Consider the following 21881-nt stretch of genomic DNA (forward strand, 5'->3'; position numbering starts at 1 on the left):
TAGTCCATCTCCTTGACCTTGCTCTAGAGAAAGTGGTAATTTCACCCTTGGCATAGTCACCATCAGAAATGTTGATGGCTAGTGAATACTTAGAAGAGATCTTGCCATAGGAGGATTTTTCAAATAACAACTTAGTCAATAAGAGTACTAGAAGGACACCATTTGATATCATTACTATATAGCATCCTAAAAGAGTAATTGAACTCAAAGACAATATCTCACAAGATAAGAGTAGTGTGGTGGTCGAGGAGTTTGTAGAATATATGGAAGCTATCCATAAGGAAGTTAAGAAATATATGGAAACCATGAACAACTAGAATAAGATATGAGTAGATGCCAAGAGTATACTAAAGGATTTTGAGGTGGAAGATGAAGTCATTCACGATTTTAAAAGGATTAAGTTTTGGTAGGTGCATATAACAAGATAAAGATGAATAATTTAGGGCCATGCAAGATCATTCAAAAGTTTGGCTCTAGAAATACTTATGAAGTGGAGCTACTAGAAGATGTTGATATTTTACCAATCTTCATAATTGCAAATCCCTACTAATTTCATGGGGCACAAATAATTGAATACGATACAAAGGCATCATTTCAAAATTAACTACCACAATTGCCACCAAATAAAATTGAATAGATCCCAGATAGTCAGACTAGACACCTTACTTGAAACAAATTCCAATTCATATAGGATTTCTTTTTACATGACAGTGTGCGATTCCTCGGGGTGAAGACTTACTAAATAAAGAAACAAGCCTGTATAAGATGCAACATGGGTATAAGGATGACTTGGAGTGGTTTAGAGAACACATAGAAATGTGGAACTTTCAAAATAAACCTAGGGGTCTAACCTAGGATTCAGAGTCTGATTCCATTTCCTCTGAGGAATTAGACTCCTCTAAAACTATAGGTTTTGATTGGTTCACTGCTAACAATGTTGCCAATGATGCTAACTTTATTGCCTGCCCCCCCTCCCCCCCACAAACCTCCCCTCTAAGCCCCCAAGCTCTATGATAGTCCTCACCAATCTTGTGAAGAATATCCCCAATGATGTGCAAAGGCAAGATAACCTGCTCAAAGTGGCTTTTTGAGAAGATAAATGTTGCTAGTATGAATATTAATAGGTTGGAGATGCTTGCAAAATCCGAAGCTAAGGCTAATACTTGGGTTGAGGGTGCAGATGAGGACAAAGTCTGGAAGGTGGCCAATGGTTTTGTTGGCCATGAGGACAATCAGTTTAAGATAAAAGGGAGAATTGATGGTTGGGATGCTAAGATGAGAATGACTAGAATGAAAAATGAGTTAGAAGAAATTTGGCATGCCCAAGAGGCCCTTAAATCTAAATTCAAGGTGGCTAACTCTTTCTGCAAGAATGTGACCAACATGCACAACTCCTCTCTATATATTATTTAGACCATTTAGGCTGAGCTTAGATGGAAAAGAGAGAAGAAGCATGAGTGGATGAAGGCCATGATCATTGGTTCTGGTCCTTTAGAGTCTATGGTGAAAGATATCCCAGATTTAGCTCTAGTTTCTTCTAACTTTGGGTTCAGGTCTTCTAAAATGGTGTCCTTTTCTGATAAAGTTTTAAACTTATTCTAGGATAGGATAGATAAAAGTTCCCCCATGTACTTGGCAATCTCTTTGTGGCTTTCATGGATATTTTTGTTGTTTTTCTAATCTTTATGTTTTGTTCCCGCTTCTATTCTTGCTGGTCTTTTAGATTCTATCCTATTTCTTGGGTGTGACTGCTCTTTTTTTGCTATGTTCTAGTGGAGGATTGTTGACTAGTTGTGCATCCGTCATGCACCCCAGGTGTCGCTTCACATATATGTATTGGTACAAACCTTTCCCGATTTTGTTAATCAAAATGTAAGAGCACCTTAGAATGCCACATATTGAACCCAAAGATGGAAGTGTGCAGATTTTCTAGAAATCAGGAGGCGCATATGCAACATGATTCGGGGTGGATATTAGGCGGGACAATGCCCAAATGGGGATCCACACCCATCAAAATCTAGATTAGACCCTCTTCAAGCACCTAAAGAAAATGCAAAGTATAATTATATCTAGACTCAGAGGAAATTGATGCAAATTTATCTAATTGTTGGTAACTAATATATAACATCAAGAGAGTCTTTGGAGATGATGGTCAGTAGCTAGCTAGTATTGAACGAGAAGTGGTTTGGGTAAATTAGATCTAGAAGATCTCTATTATTAGTATTATAACTATTTTGAGCTTATTGTGGCTTGTGCACTAGCATATGTAGCCAATTGGGAAAATCTAATAAGTATGTGAAGTCTTGTAGGCATGTATGTTTGTTGCATTAATTGATAAAACTAATACTTTAATTTGCATCTTATTTTCTACTATTTTTTGTTTGTAGTTTGGCTATAAGGCTAGATTGTCCATTCTAGGCCCTCCAACCATGACTGGATCATCTATGAAATAGAAATAAATATATATGGGAAGAAATGTATTTTGTGCATGCTTCTATCCCATCCCACATCTTACTTCTTGAATGCTAAATGACATAATTTTCATGAAAAATTACTTAGTGAAATGAATTTAGAGTCAAAAAATTGATGTTACCTATTAGAAATTTATTATGGATTAATGCCTCTCTCTTCCCAGTATTCAGGGAATGTCTACTTTATATTTTTCTTCACCTTCTCAATATCTACCATCATCTACTATATCACGTGTCTTAAAAAACATTAACCAAACAAAATTAATGAGCAAATGCATACAAAATATATTACACCTTCCTCATAATAAATTTTCAAAAAAAATTAACAAAATACACATATACTTTAATGAAATAAAAAAATAATAATTTTGCTTTCCATATCATATAATAAATCCTATATCTCCATGAAAGTATACAAACATACTACATAATATGCACATAAAAATAAAGACTGATATACTATTTGAAATACAAAAGCATAACTAAAGTTGATGAGAAAATACTCTAATATATTCTAATAGAAATACAAAAAAATAAAACCCCACCAAAGTTTTTAACCAAGGTAGGTGAAACGCTTTGTAGAAAACCACACATCTAGCTATAAGTTCATGTGCCCTTCTTGAAAATAAGGTGAAATCATGAGCAAGACATCTTGGAGTTTGAAATTATTTTTGCATAAATATAAATTGCAAGAAAATATGGTTTGGAACAGTGTTAAAATATTCTTTGACCCACTAATAATCAAATAAACTATTAATTTTCTTCACTATAAAAAATGTAAAAATAAAAAATAAAATTAAAATAGTTCTTCAAGACCAAATTAATCAAATTAATTGCAAATAGTCAATTGAAAAATATAGTTTTCTCCTATACAGGAAATGACTATACAAGGAAAACCATAGTATTTAATTTATTTATGTCATTTGAATATTGAAAGAGTTTCATCCTCGGATTCGATGGATCGTATATATATATCGTTGTTTATTTACTGTGTGCTTCATCTGTTTCTGTATTTGGACAAAGGACCATATCTTTATTTTAGTTTATTTCTATATTTTTCTATTGTATTTACATGTTACATTTTTCCATTTAGTTTTTGTAGGGTTTATAACAAAATTCTTAGATTTTATCATTTATTCTTTTGTATATCATCTTTGTGGTAATAGAGATGGCAAGCCTAGTATGCCAAACCTAATATAAATAATTAAGAGTTTAGAAAAATTCACATGATATATGATGATAAGGTGAGTCTTGTAGTTTTAATTGATAGAATTGCTCTCGTAGATATTATAGGGAAAGTATTTTTTGAACTATTATTTGTGATAAAGCGATAAATTTGGTATATGATTCATAACTTGAAAATGTATGTATATTAATTTCTATAGCAACATGGTGGAATTGAAGATGAGTCATTCATTTAGAGGATAAATCAGCTAGTTCAATTATTATAAATGAAATTTGTATATAAATAAAGGTAATTTTTTTGTTGCATAAAAAGGAAAAGCAAAGAATCTTCTAGTTGTGTGGTATGGTTGTAATGTGTAATGATAGATCTATATATAATGCCACACATGTGGTAATTTAAATTCCTTGTAGTTTTGATACAAAATCAGTAAAAATCATCATAGATAGTAAAAAATATATTCAGTGAATCTTGAAGTTGAATTCTTTATGTTAGTAATACATAGGCAAAATTTGAAACATTACTTCTCATAATGAAGATTATTATATTCTCATATAAATGAAATAAGTATTATTGAATCCCATTTGCTATAATATATAGTTTCATATTTTCAAATTTTGATCTAATTTTTTAAAATGATATAAGGTAACTATCTTTTATAAATCTCATCAAATTTTTTCATGAAAGTCACAAACCTTGCACAATAAATATTTTAATCTTTCAATTGCATGGTTTTAAAAAAGGATTATTATTCTTTTTAAAATAGAGAAATAAAATTGATGCTAAAAGATATTATTAAATTTAAATGTATTTTCTATCTATTTTTCACAGATTGTTGGAAAACTAAAGCTTTGATCCATAAAGGAACACAATTTAGAGAGAAAAAAATTAATGTAAATTCAATTTTCAATTGAAAAACAAAATATAAGACCCCGAAAGGAAATGAGGCGCCGAACAATCATATTTTATATGATTTTTATTGCACACGCAAACCAGTCACTACTTGATTGAAGAATTCAGTGCCGGAATATTTATTTAGGATTCGTAAGACGACATGTCGAGGAAGAGAGAAATACATTGGATCTCCCTTCTTCAATTTATTTGTGCTCAACGCCACCAGGTTGTGTAGTTATCATAATGATCAGTATTTCAGCTGAACGCCAGCATCATATACAGCGCCAGCTTTCCAATGTGACGGTATAGGATTACGAGCGTAAATCCATTCTCCCCGTGACAGTTGGAATCGAATAGCGAGATTGCCCTTGGGAGGTGACATTACTATGTCCCACACACCCCCATAACTCCTCCTCATCGCTTTCCAATCAGACATTCTCTCCTGCCATTACACCCTCACATGTCAACAATAGAGAATTATATATTATAAAATCAAGATGAATTTTCACCGTAATGTATGACTTTGTTTGATATACCTGACAAAGTTCAACAGCCACTACACGTCTTTGGCCTCCTTGGTACAACAACACCAAAGATAGGTAATAGGGGTAATTACTGCTCTTGTTAATCTTGAACACGATGTTATGACCTGGATAGTTGCAAGGTACTCTGGCATATTGCAGCCAGCATAAGCATTAGTTAGTAATAGTTGAGAATATAGCAAAAAGTGTAATGTTTAAATCTCTATATTCTTACCGTTTGTAGTCAATGTCGACAACACCCAAAGCCTTAAGCTACTTATCTTTCCCCGGCCAGGCCATAGTCTTGAAAGCATGAGGACTCATAATGAAATCAGTTCGATCGCCTTCTCCATGATCTGTTACCACTACTGTTACTCCAATGTCTGTACATAGATACTTATTTTTGCATCTCACCTATCCAACAATCAAGGTCATTCAGCACTCCAATTTATTATAATGTTATAGCGGGATGCTTGTTTAAAAATATAATGATAGTAATAAAGGTTTATGTGCATTAATTATATAATAATAGTTACCTGATAGCAGGCGCCACATCGAGCCCCATTTCTGTATAATGACTGACTTGCCGCAGCAACATTTCCAGCCATGACGTCTCTCCCATACCCACCATATCCACAGGCGCCACCTACATATTCAAATTTAGCTTATCTTTCATTTCTTTAATAACAGAGTGAAAACTAAATCATAATGCGAACATATAATGTTAGTATGTATTACTGGAAGTTCCTAAGGCATCTGGAGTTCCATAATAAGCTGCCCGTGATTGTATGAACTGGGAAGTGGGGTAACCAACGCTCAAAGCTACTTCGAGCCCTATTAGGAGCAGAGCAACTAATATTCCCGAGTGATGATAAGCCATTCTTACAACCAGGGATAAGAAATTGATTTCAACTGTAACAAAGCCTTACTAGACTACTGGACAAATAGAGAGTGGAATGAAATCAATTGTGTTTCTAAATTGTATTTATAGGCAAATGAATGAGCTCAAGCCTCCGGTTCTAATAAAAAAGCTGCAACATTTTTTGCGTTTCATAGATAATATATAATCCCCACGTACTACAATTACAATTTGACCATGTCTGTATACGTGGATGAGGTTTACCGAGATTACATACATAGATTCGATAAACAGTATTCTAAAATATAGTTGCTGCTCCCTGCTTTATATGATTCACCTACTCCTATGATGACTCGCCTCTGAGCGGGGATAAACCTCGAAAAAATAAAACCAAACGTAGGTTGTTCAATTTATTTAAGTCATCTGAATATTGAAAGCGCTGCGTCCCCGGTATCAGTTAGGGCCCTATGTTTATCTTTTGTTCATTTACGATGTGCTCCCTGGTTTACACCTAGAGCACTGTTAATCGTTTCACTTTATTTGTAATGGTTCTTATCATATTTAGATGCAATCGAATTTTTCATTTTTTTCATTTAGTGATCATTGCGCATATTTCAACACTTTTTTGAATATATTTATTTATTTATTTGTTTGTTTATAAATGGTTAGGTGGGATTTTATATATAATTAATACTTTAAAATCTATTATTATAATAGATGTTTAAGATCAAATCCTTACTTATAACTTTTATGGTAATGTCTTGAAATAGAGGACAAGATCAATTAGTTAGTTGACATTGACTTCATTTAATTTATAGGAAACATGTGGATCAATACCACATCAAAATGTTGTTTCATAACAAGGCAATGCAAATGATCTTCTTGTTAGGTGGTATAATTTTAGAGTGGAATACAAGTTCTAAATATATAATGGCATCCATGGGAAATTTGATTCCATGTGGTTAAGATGTAGCACCAATAAAAATAATTATGAATAGGAAGAAATTTATTTTATTATTCTTTATGGTGAATTTTTTGACTTTAAAGTTCAAAGAAATTACTTCAAGGATAATTTATCTTAAAGAAGATTACTAAATGTCACTCTATATGGTACTTGTTTTGATCCATTGACTCCTTTTGTTTAATTATTCCATCTCTTGCCTAATATTTTTCATGAATCTCCATTAACTAATACTACCATTTGATTTTTATAAAAAATGATTTAAATGCGACTTGCTATTGCTCTTTTTGTGATCATGTATCTCTATGGTGCATGCCTTTATTTATCATTTTCATTGATTTCAATATTTTTTGAGCTCAAAGAGATATTATAAATACCATTTGATTTTCATTATGATTAATAAAAGGCGGGTTGGACCCATACCATGTGCTTTTTATTACTTGCACTATTTTATTAAAATTATTTGTTCACTTACTATTCCTATTTCACTATCACAAATATTTTTTCCATATTTGTTTGATTACCAATCGACAACACTTCCACTTTGCATACTACTAGGACATGTTCTTGCATATACATTTTTATTTCTCTTGAAGTGTCTAAGTTGTTAATACATAGAGAAACATCTCTTCTTGAGTATGTTGGAAAGATAGTGTGTCATTGATTCATATCCCATCTCTCATATTATCAGCAATACAATTTTCAAATGCAAGAAGTCAATAAAACATAACATACATTAGCTTAGAAGAAACTAGAGATCTTAAATAATTGTTTATCTATAGAAGAAAACTTCACTTGTAAATATCACAATGTCATGGGTGGACTATTATAATTGTTTAGCTAGATAGAGCTATATCAAAATGAAAAAAAACATGTTCATTTTTAAAACAAGTTCATTTTCATTCAAAAGATAATACCTAAAATCCGTCAACCAATAGTAATTGGCTTTATTAGAAAACAAGCTATATATACATTGCTTATGGTAGAAAATATATATACAACATATACCACAACTCAAACAAGTTACTCCTTCCCTAACATAGTGATCCAAAATAAAAGATGCAAAACTATATTTTAATCCAAGTCATGTCACTATGCTTTCTACTTAACCATGTCGTCATTGATGAAAATAATTTATCATCACAAATATGACCAATTACTACTCTTTTAGGCTTGCCTTAGTTATTTAAGATGTTGAAACCAAATGAAATTAGTTTTGCAGAAGTCAAAACCCTAAGAAATTATGTTTTATAAACTATGAGGTCAAAAGAAACTATCAATCTTTATGTAATGTAAAAATTGTAACAATAAAAACATAGTCAGTCTATTGATTTATTTATTGATGTCCAACAAATAATTTATTTATAGCTCAACTTTAATGTAATATTTACATCAACATTCCTTCCCTTATTACATTGTTCCTGAAAATATACCATTGAAACCTCAAGTTTCACCTAGCCAAAGGAACCCCTTAAGGATCAAATCACAAAATTTGTTTATCATGATTAAAACAACAATGTTAATTTCAACCAATGATGATCCCATATAGTAGAAAAACATGTACCCAAAAAATAAAACACACCTTTATAATGAAATTCATGAAACTCCTTAAGAAAAACTTACAAGTTGTTTAGTCCTCAAAATCCCAAATAAATAAAATATGCTCTACTATAATAGACTAAAGCTAATTATTTGAAAGTATTAACTTTGCATGCTAATATTTAGTCTTGCTAAAACATGGTTAGAGGGCGGTTGGGGGTAAGCCGGTCATCTCTTTAGCCCGTCATTCTTTAGCCCGATGTTATGTTATGGCCTGCCATCTATATATCCTGTTAGCCTGGTTCGGTGTAAGGTCCATACATGCTTGGTGGATCCCCCTCCCACAGGCCCCCGTTACGGACTATGGTTTTCGAAATGGAATTGGCTATGCCTTTGTGCTTGCCGGTCATGGATAGGAATCTCACTCTAGCTTCTGCTACTACTGTGTGTGCCTTTCTTTGCTAGTGGTACTATCACTCGGGCAATTGGATCTACTACCTTTGCCCCTGCCACCTCTCTAGCAAGGGAGCCTAAACTAGCAGCCGGGGTGGGTGGTTCCCAACTAGAGTTGCCCAAGAAATATCCGGCATCTACTGAAGCGGCTATTTTTTATCAAATAAATCCACGAAGAAATGTGTCTCACTATGCATCATAGGACCAAAAAATGTTAAGGCTTGACTGTAATGAATTTATGAGGCACTTACATGTTACCAAAAGTTTGAAGATTCTAAATTCAAGTGTCATTGTAGACAATTACTCTTTCATCATATTAATTGTGGTATAAATTTTTAAATGTGATTAAAAAAACCGTACATGACTTCCTTCAATTTTGATTAGTAGAACACTCTGTCTCATGCCCACTATCAAATGTAGATTCTCTTATCACACATTGACTACATACATTGATATAGACTTTGTCAAACAATGAAATTGAGCACCACAATAAATAATTTAGGTCACATCCACTTCCTTTGTGAAATGGTTCCAAATGATCATAGAATTAGATTGCACAAAAGAACATGATGCACACAATGAAGGGAACATAGAATTATATAGAAAAACCATCACTTATGTGACTTAGATATAGAAAGTGCTTAATAGTGAATTGAAACTTTTACATTTAATTACTTCAACAAATCATACTATTAATATTATTGCAAACTAAAAAACATCATTATCAAACCACTTAGTAGAATTCCAAACCCAGTAAAACATTACTAACATACAATTTTATATCATTCCTTGTCTAGAATTTGGATATTCGACTTATCATTAATTTAAAATAGCTCATTATGAGTCGAATGGCTTGAGCACCTTGCTATTAGAGTGATTATTTACAATGAAATTAAGACAAAATCTAGCCTTGTGACACTCAATGCAAAATATTCAAAGCGAGCCAAGAGGATCATGGAGCCACTCTTCAAGCCCATTGATGAAAGCCTCACAAACTTGTATCGCTTCAAACTCTAATGAGACTTCCCTTAATTAGAATTGGCTACTTTGAATATATAGTAATAGGATTTTGTAATTATGACTAAATCTCCTTACAAGTCAATTCTCATCTACTCAAGACTTTATAAATATATCTACTCATGCAACATGCCTTGATGATGTCCATACAGTGCTTATAAACTTCTTTTTTAACAAAAATGTGAAGAAAGTTATAGGATTTGCATTTTTTTTCTTTCACACCTAGAAAGTTGTATTTTTTTTGGTGATTTATCTATAAATTATATAGCCTTCATACGCAAAAATTCAAATAATACTTAGGATTCCATCATATATTGGCAAGGCATTGCACACTCTATATACTTCTTCATTTCTATGTGATAGTGGTTTTAAGAACTATCACATAATACTTAGTGATGGACAAACAAATTATAGAGAATGGAGGTAAGTGGTTTTAAGAACTATCACATTGTTCATCCATGAATGTTTTAAGAACTATCACATTGTTTTCCCATGAATGTTCCTAAAACCAGTTACCTCTTCTCTCTATAATTTGATGACAAGAAAATCAAATAATACTTAGTGATTGACAAACAATGTGATAGTTCTTAAAAATTTGATCATCCCGTTTGTGTTGGTGCAATGTACCAACCGAAGATCACAAATGCAAGCACTTCCATAGAAAGAGAGAGAATATTGATCACTAGGAAATGACATTGAGCTGAGATGAATGATAATGCATAATAAGCTCTTATTATAATGGCATGAGTGAGAAAGAGAGTACTAATAAGGTGCAAAAGTAGTTACGATAGACCTACATTATTTACTAAATAATAATATTAATCTCTACCTACTCATCCATAATAAGACTATGTGCCTAAGTTGGAATTAAGCATGTAAATAGGTAAATAACTATTTACTCAAATGCATATATGTGTAGAAAAAAATTACATAGCAAGAAAAGTTACAATATAAATATGTTGGAGAATATTAATTTAGTTGATAGTTTTTAGTATGGTAGGTAATAAATAAATTAACAGTTAGTTCTAGGAGTTATTCACATAAGGGAATTTTGGTTGTTATTCATGATAACTTTAAAGGCTTAAAAATTCCTAATGTATTACTATATAATATCACTAGAAAATCAATATTTCATTTTATGTTTATTACTATTATTGTACAAACTATGAAGTAGTCTAGAGTTGCATTTGCTAGGTCTACCAACTTGACATGGTGCTAGAGAATTCATTATTCTTGTACACATGAAAAGATGAAGGAAGGTGTTTGAGGATGAGGTTCTTAATAATTTGCAATGAGGGCTAAGGTTATGTTTTGGGCATTGAAAAATATTTTTCTAAATGATATATTTTTATTTAGTTTCAAATAGTTGAAATAAAATATAAATAAATTTGTTGTTTCTCAACATCATTTTAAAATTAAAGTTTGTTTGAAAGTAGGGGAACAGTTCTATTTGACCTAGAATTTATTTGAAATTATTTACAACATTTAACTACTAGTTTGAAGAATAATATTTGTATGTTTGACTATTGTGTTTACATTTTGGATGTATAAAACAACAAGGTACTAGACATTATATGAAAATTGAATATATGTTAGCAAAAGTAGGTATTTGGATCAACTTATAGATGTTGGAGAGCTTGTTGATAAAGATGATGAAACGGTTGTTGGCAAGAGATATTGCATAAGTATAGATAAGTATATGGGAGTTTTCATTGATGGCAACCCAGCTTAGATCCATCCAAACTATATAAATTCATCCTACGGGAAGTACAAAGTCCAATTTTTCTTGTCTGGAAGGTGGAGCACAATATTGGACAATATGGGGCTATTTTGAGTAAAACTTTATATTGGTTGCATATTTTTCTTTGCAATGATACAAGTAGTTGGTTGAATGTCTAGAGTAGCTTATTATTGAATCTTAGCCTTTGGTGTTGTCTTTCATACATGATTGAAGATCCGGTATTCGACATTTCAGGAAGAAAAATTCTATTTGAATGAATGCTGATGTAACGTATTGTGCAAAATTATTGCAATGATTTTGGTTATGATTTTGTGTTCGAGGTTGCTTGGCCGACATGTGGGAAGAATCTAGTCAATTTGTTTTGTTCCACATATGCATTGGTGACTAGATTCTGCCAACACATCTTACACATTTCATATTTTACAAATGTTCTTGAAGCCGACTTGTTGGTGAGATAAATTCAAATTGTGGACATATATAAAAGATTGGAAAGTTTATTTTGAATATCAGAGAGTGTGCGAGTGTTGTGTATGTGCAATTGTGCACAGTTCCACGTGTACAATTGAAGGACTTTTTCTCTGGATTAAAGCAGATTAGCAGACCAAAGCAGTGAGTCTTAGAGCAGTGAGATAGTTGTATTGTGTGCTTAAAGAGGAACTATCACAGTCATTTAAAGATGCTAATTTACAGTTCAACCCTATTTTTACCTTTTGTAATTCCTTTGTAAGGAAGTGAGCCTTCCAGGGTTGTATCCCTTAATGTAATTTGAGCACTGACCTCTAGGCAGTGTGTTTGAATGCCTGTGTATTCGTCATTATAATATTTCATTTACTTCTAACAGGGTATTATCTCATTGTGGGTAGGTTCCCACCATGGTTTTTCCCTTAATCTGGTTTACCACATACAAAATATTGGACTTATGGTGGTAGTTTTGTGTTTGTTTTTCTTATGCTTATCTCTCTTATTCATTTGAATTAAATAGTTTGCAGAGCTAGTTTAGAAAGTTAAAAGTTGTAGAACACTGATTCACCCCCCTCTTAGTGTTCATTGATTCCAACAATTGGTATCAAAGCCTAGTCCCTTAGAGGAAGCCTAATAGCTTGAGGAAGATCCAGGAAGGTGAATCAATGGATTTTGATAGTCTTAGAAAACAACTGGTTGTTTCTCTTGAAGATCTTGATTATGCACGAGATGTGAACTGGTAAGTGAAATCAAATCTCAAAGATGCTAAAGAATACATTGAAAGATCAGTTGAAAAAGTCAAGGGAAAAGAGAAAGGATCTTTTTGATTAGCTTAAGTAGAAAGAAAATCAAAGCATTGATGAAGAAGTTTTGAAGGAGAAGACAAAATAATATGACAGACTTGCTAGAGCCATACAACCTAAAACAATAAGATGGAAGCTATTGTAATGAGATAAAAAAAGAGATTGAACAAAGGAAGAAGAAAGAGGAGAAGCTTCCTCAGTCCCTAAAAGATAAATATGAAGAATGTTATAGTCTTGAGAGTGAGAATGGACAACTGAAGCTTGACCTGCAAGATGTTGGACAACATGAGGAAGATCTTGAAAGGCAAATAATTCTTATTAGATATGATCTTAATGTTTCAAATGAGTACAAGGATAAGTTCCAAGTTAGCTTAGCCAAGCTTGATGAGATGCTTGCAAGTCAGAAGAATCCTAATGACACTCAAGGTCTTAGATATGAGAAAGGAGAAAGCTATAAATATTGTTCAAAGCAATCTTAAGACTCAACAATAGAAGATCAACTCAAGAAAGCCTTTGGTAAGACAACCTAATGCACATAAATTAAATGGTAAACATTTTTTTTGCAATAAATTTGGTCATATGGGTATTCAGTGCAGAAATAGAATGAAAAATAAAGGTCCATCCTTTACTAGTCATGTTTCAAGTGCAATAAGTATGGTCATAAGGAAAATGTATGCAGAAGTGTGATGAATAACTTTCAAAATAGGAGAAATGTTAGATTCTATGCTTGTGGAAGATTTGAAAATATTGCTAATCAATTTAGATGAAGGACAAATCAAGGAAATTTCAGACCTAATCAAAGGAACAATGTTTTTTGCTATAATTGCAACAAATTTGGTCATATCGCTAAGTTTTGCAGAAGAAAGAGTGAGAACAAGAAGGCTTCGAAAGATAAGAATAAGAATGCAAAGTCTGTTGAGAAGGGAATTTTTTTGAAGAAATCAAAGATCAAATATAGAAGACATGGGTGAGAAAGAGTGACTCATATGCAGGAAATGGATCCACACTAGATTCAAGCACTACAAATTCCTTCAAGAATTGGATTATAGATTTTTCCTTAAGTGTAGTTTTCATGCCAATCCAATTCTCCCTACTAGATGTTGGAAGCTATGTTTTGATAATGTAGATGTTCATGATGCATTTCTGGAAGATTTGAGCCAAATTGGAGATCCATAAAAGAGAACACTGTGAATGCAGTGTATTCAGAAGAGTTAGGGATAAGAAAATTTATTATACCTAAAAGTTAGTTATGCGATGGATAAAAACCAACCCAACCTCTCGTTTCTCATTTTACATTCGAAGCAAGAAAGTAGAAGAGCGTAGAGAAGGTGATTTTGCTGAGATTCTAAAGTGAAAGAGAGATTTGTCGAAGAGATCTTGCATCCAGTTGAAGATTGTAAAGGTAAATTTATCTAAGTTTGAACACTTTTAGTTTAAAACCTAAATTTTCCGGTATGACGTCAATTGGTGTTGGGACTCCACTACTAGTTGATGTAACTAAATGATCTAGACAAAACTTCAAGAAACGCCCCTACAAGTCACTATAATATTAAGGAGCTTGGGAATGCCCAAATGTTGAAACTTTACATTGATCATATGATTGATGGGATGGGAAACTTAATTCAAGAATTCAAAATGGTTGAGGAAAAGGGTTTTACATAATTTGTGAATTTTCTAGCTTTTGATGAACCTGAGTGGGTCTGATATACCTTGAGCAGAATGCATGATGATTTCATGTGGCTTGACAAACCATACAAGATCACCAAGACAACAATCAAGGTAGTGACTTGTCTGAATTCAACTGGTGAGGTATATGGTCTAAGAAATCTAAAAAACAAGACAGTAATAGAAGCAACTAGTCACCAATTTGACAAGAGGGCAATGGAAATCAATGACATAATTGAATATGATGTCAGATTTGCATCGATGGTGATATGATACAAAGTCTATCAATCCAGCCTGGACAATTCAATATCTGATACGATAATTTATGTTGCTTACAAAATCTTGAAGAAAGATAAGAAGTATGACCTATGTGAGGTTCTCTAGAGTGAGCTTTTGAGTAATTTGAATAAAATCAAGCAAGACAAGAATCATTTGTTTCAATTCAGCACTTTCATTATCTGTCTATACTTCTACTTCATGAATAATATTCTGGGAGTAGGAAAGGTTCAATGGGCCTATGACAGGCTTTTGGTTGTGCAAATCAAAGAGATACTTCAGAGTCTAGGAGATTTAAAAGCATGGAAAGGCATACTTTGGGGATACTTCAAGACCTTTCAAAGCATGATGCAAAGTAGAGAAAGGATTCCTAGAGAGATAGTTGAGAAGTATCAAGATACTATCTCCTTTATGGTAGACACTAACCAATGCCTTATTGAAGTCATTCAACCAAGGACTTCATGGATAATGCCCATGGTGTATTAGGTCAAAGGACATGTACTTGAGGTGTAAGGTAAACAACTATTGATAAAACTAGTGGACAAGTTTGAGGAGAGGTTCAACACATATAAGGAAAAGATCTTGAGCCTGCATTCTTAGTTCAAGAAACCAGAGATGTGGATGAAGGTAAGGAAGGAGGTGGAGTAGCTTGCAGAGAGCTTCAAGATCACCAAGGAGGAAATTTGGAGAGCCAGAGAGAAGAACATATTGAAGGATGAAGATATACTCAAGCCCAAGGAATCCATATCAAAAAACCCTCAACCTAAGCCAAGGCAAACAAGGAGTTTTGCACCCTCCTCCAGTGCTCAGAAACCACTCAATTTACCTAAGAATCAAGCCTAGCCATCTAGTGGATTAGTGAAGAGGAAGAAAGTGCAACCACATAGAGTTTATGTGGCAGCCCCTATAGAAGAAGAGGAAATTGAATCTGATGAAGCAGTAAAAAAGGTGAAGCAAAGAACTACAACTGTCAAGGTTGTCAAGAAGAAACCATTTGGTGAGGGGTAGTCTAGCAAGAGACAAAGAAAAACAATCCAAAATTACACTGAAACAAGTAAAGGAGGCAATAACTGAACAAGGTAATCTTAATCTACATTATCAATTTTATGATCTATTTGATGAAAAAGGGAAAAGATCATTGCAAAAGGCCACAATTGTATAATTGAATACGTATAATAGGGCTCTCATTGAGATTGTATCATAATTTCCCAAGATCTTATATGATCTCTTAGAATTAAGGAAAGAGACAACTAGATTAGAGGAAGAAAGGATAAGGGAGTATGTGTTAGTGCAACTTTGTCCAATAATTGCTAAAGTGGAAATAGATAGAATTCTTAAAGATAACAAAGAAAAGTTTAGGAGAAAATCAAGGGTGAAAAAATTAATGATTGGGAAAAATGAAGAAGTCCACAAGGAGACGAAACAAATTTTGAAGTAAATTATTTTGAAGTCTCAGTATGAGGTGATTCCTAAGAAATCTCAGGAAGATGTTCAAAAGTTTGTTATGAAAGTCCTAGGAATGCCATCTCTAGGAGATGAGCCAAAAGTTATTGAATTGAGAGAACAGACAACCCAAAAGGTTGACATAGATTCTTAGGGAGATGTAGGATTGAGGATACTAAAGTTGTGGAAGAAGGTGTAAGTCAGAAGGAAGTTTATGCTTATTGTTGAACCCAAGAAGGAAGAAGAGAAGTCAGTAGTGATAGAGAAGGGAGCAGAGGAAATAGAAAGCAAGGTTGAGTAGATTCTAGAGGAAAGAGACACCGTGGAATCTGAGAAGGGGAAATAGATCATAAGTGATACAAACTTAACCAAAGGCCCCATCAATCTTGACTCTATATCTCCTATCTAGGCGCTCAAATTGGTTGCACTTGCTCAAGCCAAAGCAAGTGAAGACTTACTAAAATCTCACATGAAGGATAGTGAGGTGATATTATTGGCAATGAATGTTCTTGACAAAAATTTTCCATCTTTAAAGAAGGAATCATTTGAAAAACCCTCCGATAAGATAAAGAGTTTACTCAAGTCAGTTGATTCTCAATTTGAATAATTAGAGAAAGCTACTAAGGCGAAGGTTCTAAGAAATTTTAATGCTATGAGGATGAGGACGGTTTTGAAAATGATTGAAGGGGATAGAAATAGTTTGGTCACCTATTTTAAAGGAATTGAAATGCATTGGATAAAGGAGGAAGAGTCTCCAAGTCATGTCTCTTCTTGCCAAAGTTCACTATTGAGGTTGGCAAGATGATAAAGGAGTGTGAAGGGAAGCTAGCCATCCTATCTCAATCTTATGATCCCTAGTCTATTTTTGGAAGCAATAGAGAAAATTGGGTGATATTTCTACTTGATAAAATCAAGAGTCTGAGTTAGAAGAAGGATAGGATTGTAGGAAGAGTGGTACGAATAAGGAATCTAATCACTCCTCGGTTAGACACTCTACTTAGCACTCTGCGGGATGCTCAAAATCCATTGAATTAAAGTTGTCCTATAAATCTTAGGGTAGTAGAGATGCATGCATATCTATTCAATTCCCTCATATCTATTTTGGAGAATATGAAGAAGGGATGGGATGACCATTTGTAATCACTGAAGAAAATTTTTACAAATATCTTCAAATTTTTGTAAGTTTTGAGAAAGTTTTCATATGTAGATATCTACCTTTGTCATTGATATCAAAGGTGTATATAATCAAGAGGAGTCTGTAGAAGTTTTTCTTTTTGCAATTTTTCAATGTATGATATTTTTGGTTGGACACTTAGTCATTTTTCACTAAGTGTTGCCATCAATGCCAATGGGCGAGATTGTTGGAAAGAGACACTACATAAGTGTAGATAAGTGTATGGGAGTTGTCATTGATGGCAACCTATCTTAGAGGTTCCATCCAAACTGTATAGATTCATCCTACTTGAAGTATGAAGTCCAATTTTTCTTAAGTTTGGAAGGTGGAACACAGTATTGGATAGTATGGGAGTATTTTGAGTAGAACTTTATTTTGGTTGCACATTTTTCTTTGTGGTGATACAAGTAGCTGGCTAGATATCTTGAATAGCTTATTCAAGAATCTTAGCCTCTGGTGTTGTCTTCCATGAATGATCAAAGATTCAATATTTGATATTTCAGGAAGACCAGTGCTATTTGGCTGACTGTTGGTGTAACATATTGTGCATAATTATTGGAGTAATTTTGGTGATTGATTTTGTGTTAGAGTCTGCTAGGCCAACATGTGGTAAGCATGTAGTCAATTTGTTCTGGTCTGCATATGTATTGGTGATCATATTTCATCAACACATCCTACACATTTTATATTTTGCAAATATTATTGAAGTCTACTTGTTGGTGAGAAAAATTCATGTCGCGGAAATATATACGAGATTGGAAAGTTCATTTTAGTATGCGAGTGTTGTGTATGTGCGATTGTGTATAGTTCCACATACACAATTGAAGGAATTTGGCTCTAGATTAAAGCAGATCAACATAACAGAGCAGTGAGACAGTTGTATTTTGTGCTTAAACTGGAACTATCACTAGAATTTATAGATTCTAATTTATAGTTCAATCCTATTGTTACCTTTTGTAATTCCTTTGTAAGCCAGTGAACCTTCCGAGGTTGTAGCCCTTAATGTAATTTGAGCAGTGATCTCTAGGTAATGTGCCTTAATGCATGTGCATTCCCCATTACAATATTTTGTTTCCTCCTAATAGGGTACTATCTCATTGTGAGTAGGTTCCCACTGTGGTTTTTCCCTTTACCGAGTTTTTGATGTACAAAATCTTGGTGTTATAGTAGTATTTTTATGTATGTTTTTCTTATGCTTATCTCTCTTATTCATTTACATTAAATGTTTGAAGAACTAGTTAATAAAGTTAAAAGTTATAAAACACTAATTCACTCCCCCTCTCAGTGTTCATTGATTCCAACAAACATAGCCTTAATAAAAATCTTGGAATTAGTATCTTGCATATGGCATCTATTTTAGGGGACATATGAACACAAAATATATCTAGAACTATTAGGATACTTCCTAAACAATTTTTTTTTAAAGGACATTTGATGAAAATTAAAAAAAAATGGCATTTTGCTTAGAGTGCATACTCTAATAAATCAATTTATAATGCAAGAAAAAAGGACAAGAAAAGACTAATACTATAAAAACTAAGAAAATAATGCTTCAAACCTTGTAAAAAGGATTATAGAATTGCTCGAAAATAAAATAATTAATACTAATGAAAAAGTACACCTTATCAATAACGCTATTAAACTAGATGTCGAGGTTTGTATTTAGGGTAATCTACTCAATGGGCAATTTACAAAATGATAGAGGACACCATTGCAGTAAATCGTCTACAACACATCAGAATGGAGGACAAGGCTAGTATTTAGGCTGTAAAATATCATTTCCATTGGTTAAATTCCTTCCATCATTCCCTAATAATATACAGGTGGCAAATTTGCATCCGAGCACTTTTCTCAATAATATTTTTTTGCAATCCCTTCAGCCCAAAACAAATGGCTTCTTGGAATATAGATACTCATAAAAAAAAGAGTGGTCGTAATCCCCATTTTGGGCATTTTGGAAAATCATGGACAAAGCCTCATAAAAAAAAGCCCAATTTCAAAGTCAAAATGTCAAGTAGTTCTTAAGAAGTGGATACAAAAGAAACCTCAAAAAACCTATTTTTTGAGGAGGCTTATAGCCTTCCCAACATTGGATGCCCAAATGAGGATGGTGCAGTTAGGATTCTATTTTCAACAACTTCCCTGGAGGACCAAGTTTAACTAATTTGAGATTGGGTTCTCATTGGTAAGTTTTGGATCTTTCTACTTGAAATTCATTTTTTTTCTACATGTGCTAGAGAATTTTGGTCTAGTCTTATCCAAATCTTTAATATACATGATCGTAATGGTTTTTTCATAGCCATTTTTTCCTCTGAGGAAAGTGATTTTGTTCATAAGAGAAAGTCATGCTTTCTCAAGGGTTTTGGCCTACACACACAAATTTGGAGGCCAAATTTTGATTCCCTTTCTCCTACTCCCAAATTTACCCTTTTTTAGTTTTGTTTTCCTTTAGTACCCCTTGAATACAAAGCTCTAGACATCTTGCAAATTTTGGCTAATTAGATAAGGATTTTTCTAAAACATGACCTGTAACCTTTTGAGCATATGGAGCTTTCTACCCAACTATGTCTCCTAATGGATCTACAAAAAACATTTCCTAAAACCCTTCCTTTTCAATTAAGTATGGGTCATTTTCCCAAAAAACCCTATTTGAATAGCCTAAAATGGTTGATACAAGTTCTGACAACATAGGTCATTTTACATAGAAATACATATCCATCGGATGTTGGTGAGTTTAGGGTTTGTGTGGACTTGATGTCTAACCCATTGCTCTACTCTAATACCTATAAGGAGAGGAAAAGATAGGGTGACATGGATTCAAAATTGGATTTAGTCAATTTCCCTACCTTTTAGCAAGATTTGTGTGTTCCTAAGCATGGTATGGATGCTTCTTGTTGTTATAATGTAAACTTTTAAGTTGTATTTTAATGGCCTTGGGGATCCCTAAAAATAAATCAATGATTGCCGAATGTAAATAGTATTTTTGACTTACATGATTTTCACCTTCACCCTCATCCTCTCATTAGAATAGCCCTTAATTCTACTATGGTTTATTTTATTCCTCTATATTATCATTTTATAGTATATGAACATAAACTCCAAAGAGATTCAAACAAATTTTTTAGCTGAGTTAAGGGAACCTTTTCTGTTATGAAAATTTGATCATCTTGTTGAAGAGTTATTATTTAAGGTATGCATGGAAAGAGAATTTGAATTGGTGGATGAATTTCTGGTTGAACTCACATCTTTCTTGAAATGGTATCAAATAGTCTCTCATTATTTAATAGATTTAAATCTTCTGAGCGAAGTGATCAAGTGGAGGTAGGTCAGGTAATGTCAAATCCTATGGATGAGAATATGGGTACAAATAATGAAATGGGGCTGGATAAAGGTTTGGAATTAGTTGCAAAATAAAGTTTGAGTATGCTTAACTAGGAGGTTTCGAATCCTTTGGAAGATTCAATAGGTAATGTAGTGGTTAAGGATGTAGACTATTAGACTGGAATGGGTTACTATCGAGGTACTTTTTGACAATGCAATATCAATCCAAGAACATGTAGCTTCAATTTTGCAGTGTCTTAAAATTGCATCCCTTGCAATTTCAATCACATTTGGGTTTTCACCTTAGTGTTTACACCCCTTGGCCTGATTAAAGACCTGATTATGTCTATATGTATCACAAACATCAAAAACCTTGATTGCCACCACCTTGGGCACCTTGATCCTGACCCAAAATAGCGCAGGGCCAGGGTGTGCCACCATGGTCCTCCCTAAAATGGGCCATCTTTAAACTCTTTTTTCACACTTCAAATTTGAGTGCAATTTCCCTCTCCATGTTAGCTCATGTTGAAAAATTAGTTAATTTTCTCAATGAGAAAGTATATAGAGAGGAATTCTCCTCTCATTTGAAGAGACACAAGAATTGAGAAGCATTCCAACACACAAGAGATCAAGCATTCAAGCATTTAAGAGAAATTGAGAATCTTCAATCTTCTTTCAAGCCTTGGAGCAGCAAGAAAGTCAAGATTCAAGAATTAAAGTGGAGATCTAAATCCTATTTCATGGAACCCCAATTCCATGTGGAGGCAAGCAAAACTTCACAAGTAGGTATAATCATTCAATTTTCAGTTATAATTCAACATCTCCCTCAAAAGGAGAACCTTTCCTTTCAATAATTCTAATTACATTTATCTCAATGTCATGGTTAATTTCAAAACCGAGAATTGACCTAAGGCAAGCCCCTATTCCCAATATATTTTTATTTCTTTTTCTATGTAGCAAATAGGTCCACAACTAGACTTCTCAAAATAAGCTTCATACACAAAGACAGAACAACCCTTTTTGGTGTGCAGAATATTTAGAGGACCATGTTGCCACGCCATGGTCCTTGGTTTTTCAAAGAATTTTCTTATGGAAAAT

General features: G+C 33.3%; 1 pseudogene; it reads right to left on the bottom strand.

The window, feature by feature from the left end:
- Nucleotides 1-4795: 4795 nt before the first annotated feature.
- Nucleotides 4796-5949, bottom strand: LOC131040541 (expansin-like B1; annotated as a pseudogene).
- Between the last annotated feature and the right edge of the window lie 15932 nt (nt 5950-21881).

This window comes from Cryptomeria japonica, chromosome 1 (genome assembly GCF_030272615.1).
Source record: "Cryptomeria japonica chromosome 1, Sugi_1.0, whole genome shotgun sequence".
NCBI classification, from domain to species: domain Eukaryota; kingdom Viridiplantae; phylum Streptophyta; class Pinopsida; order Cupressales; family Cupressaceae; genus Cryptomeria; species Cryptomeria japonica.